Below are 5214 nucleotides of genomic sequence, written 5' to 3'. Positions count from 1 at the left end.
AAACGCAAACACATCAGAGCCACGGGTCGACCCTGGAATCCATGTTTGATCCAGAATCTCCCCTCTCTCTCCACCGGGAGATGATGTAATCAGGCTTTGCTCTTTGTTTCTTCTGTTTTGAGCTCATGCCTGTTCGAAGCAGGAGTTGTAAGAATATAATCAACGTTCTGAAAGTAAAACTATTAAAGTATTATAAAGTGTTCATGGGGACTTGATTCTTTTTTTCCTACCTATCCCTCTGTTTTGCATAGAAGTGTCATTTTCTACACAGATAAAGATTCTGAACGGCCTCAGCTGACTGTGTGTGATGCAATAAACATTTCTATATATTTAATTATGGGGATTTTAGATCACAAAACAAAAAGAAACCGAAATCCACTTTGAATTGTCATTTATTTTATTGTTAAAACCATAATACGGTAATGAAAGAAAATGTCCACACATTATTCAGACATTATTCACATGTATATTATGCTAGTTCCTGTCCATGACGACACGCAGGAACATCCATATATCTTTTAAAGCTCTGTATTTCAATCCCTGTTGCCAAGCACAAAAACTAAAGGTCAGAATCAGAAACTCTGATTGGCTGATTGGCTGTGATGCATCCACTGACGAATTGACGAATAGCCATTATCCGAAATGTTGAAATAGCTTCTATTCTGGAAAGGTGACTCTTTGGAGGAATTCTGGATCCAGATCATCGGGATCGATGGCAGAATAGTTTAATCCTTGAGCCATATCCCAATGTTTTTGGGGGAGTCCTGCTAATTACAACACTCAGAGAGTCAAAACCCCCAGAGACGCACCTCGGTTAACCTCGGCGGAGGTAAATATTATGCTTCTAATGACCTGAACCAGGTGGTCTCAACGACTACCTCAACTGGCTTGGTGACGTAGCGGATTGAGCTCACAGTTAGCTGATGAACAAACCTTCTCATAAAACCGATGCTTGTAAATGCAGATGGATTTTATCTTAAGAGAAACTGTGATGGTGTGTATTATTTTTATTGAAGAGACGCGGATACCTACAAGAAAGAAGGAGGCTTAAGCACCCAGCTAACCCCTCTGCCCGCAGGGCATTTCTTCAGCCGCTGAGCCCATGCTTTCAGATTTCATTTAGCATAAGAAGGAAGGATATCTCCACATGTCGGAGTCTAGCTGGGAGCTTTTCTTGGCCGCTCCTGCCAAGGTGTGGGGTTGTGTAATGGCAGGATGTAGGTCTGAATGCGGTTCAGCCAACTAAGGTGGAGTTTCTAACTAAGGAGTTTCTTTAAGGGCACTGGGTTTGTGTAACTAGGATGAGAAGGGAGGAGTCGGTACCCAGCCATCAGTCTCTATCCTTGGCTGTGGATGCTGAGAGGTCTGGCTCGGACAACGATAGAGCATGCAGTGAGATATATGAGGAACATCTGCTGGTGCATGAAACTCAGTGGGAATGAGATCTATGTGTCTGCGTTTTGCCTCCAGTTCTGAATCTGAGTTTGCTGATAATCAGTGAAAAAAGGTTGGATCATATGGTGCTAAAATGTCACCCTGTTTAACAGAATACAGATAATTATCCTGGAACTCTGTGATAAATTTTCCAGAAAAAGAAATTATCTGAGCTTGTGAGGTCATCATCGGAAAATTCTGGGAAATGTTTGTATGAAAAAATAAAATCCTGAGGCAAAAATTATTTTTCTTCCACAGAAATTGGCTGAAAGCCCTGGACTAGACTCAGAGGGGCCTTTTGAAAATACAGACTCTAAATTGTCCCACATTGTCACGGTGAAACGTTTGCAAAAATGTCACAGTGTCTTCATTGACTCCCAGAGGACAACTACAGCTTCTGTAAATTTGAGTTTTCGTTCATTTGTTGTTTAAATACAGTTACTGTTAACTAGTTTTTCACACACAAGCCAGAAACTGATGTAGGGTTTGCTTAAAGATAGCTAAAGCTAAAGAATTGAACCTGAAGACAGAATATCTGAAGCTGGAAAGATGTTCACATCTCCACACTAAACGTTCTTAAACAGAAGGGAACAAAACACATCCACACCCACTCTATAAAAAATGCAGGGAGGAATCCTTTGACGTCACGGCTCGGCTAATGCTATGCTATATTTGTTAAGTGCATGGGCTGAAGGAACAGCTTTGAGATGTGGAGAAGTGGAAAATGTTTGTATTAAAGGGTTTTAGAGCAGGATCCTCCTATTAATCACCGCAGACGCTGCCAGTGCAGCAAATAAAAACGTTTATGGCTCATAACAGAGTTATTCCAACTGTTCCTCAGGAAACCTAAGTTGAGGTGGTATTTACTGATGATGAGCTGCAGCCTGCAGGAGGAAACAAGGTGCTTCAGTCTTTTCTAAGGCAGAAATACAGCAGTAACCTATTTATTTCAATGTATTGATTCTGAGTGGCATATTTTTGAAAGATTGTCCATGTGTGACTAACTATTGCTGGGCAAATACACTCCAGGCATAGCCTAGCAGAGTGAAACCCGGCTTCAGCCCTCCCCCAATTCACAGACTCCTACAATCGTCAAATCCTCTTCTGTTGGGTCTGAATGATACAGTTGTTGATTCGCACTAAATGAGTCACACAGTGTCACTCCTTAAATCATCAATGTTTACTTCCATGTGTGTCACCGAGATTATTTCAGTGCTAAACTGTGTGATGTATGCCAAATATGATACCGAAGATCTCATCCGTCGAAGGGTTTTAATGTCTCTCTTAGCCTGCCTTCAGTTTTTTTTTTTTACATATGTTGTGACATTCATGACACAGTTGGCCCTTCTCTGGTCAAGTTTTCCTGATACTTTATTAAATTGCTGTTTCATCCCTGTTTGAACCCACAATCCAACTCCAGGGAAAATGACCAAAAAGCGCCTGGTCCTCGGCCTTTCTCCCACATTCTGACTTTCCTGAAGAAGTCTGGGATCGTGGTCATGCTGATTAGTGCCTTAGGGACGGATGCGGCTATATTTTTATATCGGAAACACACCCAAAATAAGGGACATTCTGGAAAAGTGGTGGGGTGGGGTTAGAGAGGGAGAGAGACGGAGAAACAGGGAAAGACAGAATGAGGATAATGTCCCCAAACGTGCCACAGATGTTTCTGCCGTCCTCCTCATCCACGGTGAAGAGAGGAAAACTGCCTTCTGTGCAGTTAATCTGTTTTTGATTAATTTCCCTATAGACACAAAACTGCCTCAGACTGCCGCATCATGTTAAGCATTTTGTGTGTTTTGGCTGAATGATCTGATTGCGGAGAAGCTATGCAAAAATATGTATATCACTGAAAAACTGATAACAGTCCACAGTCAATACTGTGGCCAACACTGGACTTGAAACCACCCAACTGCCCCCAAGTAAAGTTCCTGTAAACTGAATGACTATTGCCCCCAAAAGAGACTTCCTGCTGGGTGGGAATTGAACCCACTTCAAATGTTTGGCAGGCGGCTACGCTTACCACTATTCAACCAATGACCTACGAGCTTTGAGGGTTTAGTTTCTCTAGACTACTTAAAATTTTAATAAAACAATTATTCATTTATTCATCTGAGTGCTCTGCTTGCAGAGAGGATATGCAAAAATACAAGTTACTCCATATTCTGATCAAGCCAGGTCCCTGTGGACTGCTCTCCTGTACGAGACGTAGCATCAGCTGGGAACTGAACCCAGGTCCACTGCTTGTCAGGCAGCTATGCAAACCACTACTTCACCAACGCTACCAAAGCTAAGCAAAATTATGTAAAATTGTTCAATGAAAGAGAAAATCAAAACCATTCTTCCTCTAGTCAAAGAGATGATCGCAATCGTTCTGCCGGTCACGGGTCTGCCAGGCGAAGGACAGGGTACACCCCAGATAAGATGCCAGGTTATTGTGAGGCCAAATAGAAAGACAAACAAACAGTCATACCAACAGACCACTTGGGCTGACTTAAGTGTTAAACAAGGTAAGCTGCATAATTCTGAGTGTGGGAGGAAGCTGGAGAACCTGGAGGGAACCCACACAGACAACATGTAAACTCAAGGAGTTGAACCCAGGACTCACTTCTTGCTGTTAGGTTAGAGCGCGACCCACCGAGCCAGCATGCCTCAAAATTTAAAACATATTCATATATGCATTTAGCTGCCATGCTTGCTAAGAAGCTATCTCACTGAATAAATGTTATTTTCTTATCCGACCAAGTTAAGCTACTGCCACCCGCAAAAACACACTGCGTTGGCTGGGAATCGAACCCAGGTCAACTGCTTGGAAGGCAGCTATGCTAACCACTATACCACCAACGCCACAGCTGTTCTTCGAAAACCAAAAAAAAAACAAAGGACACTGATATATTTATTTAGCTGCTTTAATTAACTTAAATAAATATCACCGAAAAAATATATATGAAGTGATAAAATTATTTATTTATTCTATATACTGAATTAATGCCCAAAGGGGAATTAGTGTCACACTAATTAGCACTCCAGACCTGGACAAACTGTGGGCCACATACGGCCCTTCGTACGTCCCTGTCCGGCCCATTTGAGGCTAATCATAAATTACCTGCAGACAAATTACACAAGTTACATGAAATAAACACACAATCTCTGTTGCCTGATATGAATATTCACAGAGGTTTTATTCTTCTGATTATCAGCACCAGCTAAATACCAAAGTATTTATTGCATTTTATAAAAGGAGAAAGTTGTGCCCTCTGACACAGTTCAGAGGGTAAAAATTAAGTGCACAAACCTGGATTATATGAAGAAACATGAACTAATCCCATCAAGTATTCATGATATATTTTTAATTAATTTGTTCATCTCTAAAGATATCAACATTGTTATCACCAACAGCATTTATCATTCTTACTACCATCAGTATTATTATTCTTAGAATTATTAGTTACTACTACTTACAATAATAATAATAATAATAATAATAATAATAATAATAATAATAATAATAATAATAATAATAATAATAATAATAATAATAATAATAATAATAATAGTAGTAATATTGGTCTCCTGATGTACTTGAGAAGTGAATGTTTATTTTGCTCCTATAAGGGTGCAAAGACAGTTTAATGGACAGAGACGCATTTGTCAAAGATGACAACAACCTTTCATAATATTGGATGAGGGGTTTATTCTCAGAGGGGATATCAGAGACCATATGTTAAGTATTCCTCCATCAGAATCTGCGAGGATTAACAACTCCCTTGGTAAATGGTG

At 40.3% G+C, this 5214-nt stretch overlaps 1 non-coding gene across 1 annotated transcript; it reads right to left on the bottom strand.

Moving 5' to 3' along the window:
• Nucleotides 1-4209: 4209 nt before the first annotated feature.
• Nucleotides 4210-4281, bottom strand: trnag-ucc (transfer RNA glycine (anticodon UCC)). The gene has a single exon. It is a non-coding gene; the product is annotated as a tRNA-Gly (tRNA).
• Nucleotides 4282-5214: the final 933 nt, after the last annotated feature.

This window comes from Antennarius striatus, chromosome 12, assembly GCF_040054535.1.
Source record: "Antennarius striatus isolate MH-2024 chromosome 12, ASM4005453v1, whole genome shotgun sequence".
NCBI lineage: Eukaryota > Metazoa > Chordata > Actinopteri > Lophiiformes > Antennariidae > Antennarius > Antennarius striatus.
Note: the sequence above shows the minus strand (reverse complement) of the source record. Positions and strands in the feature narration are given on the sequence as shown.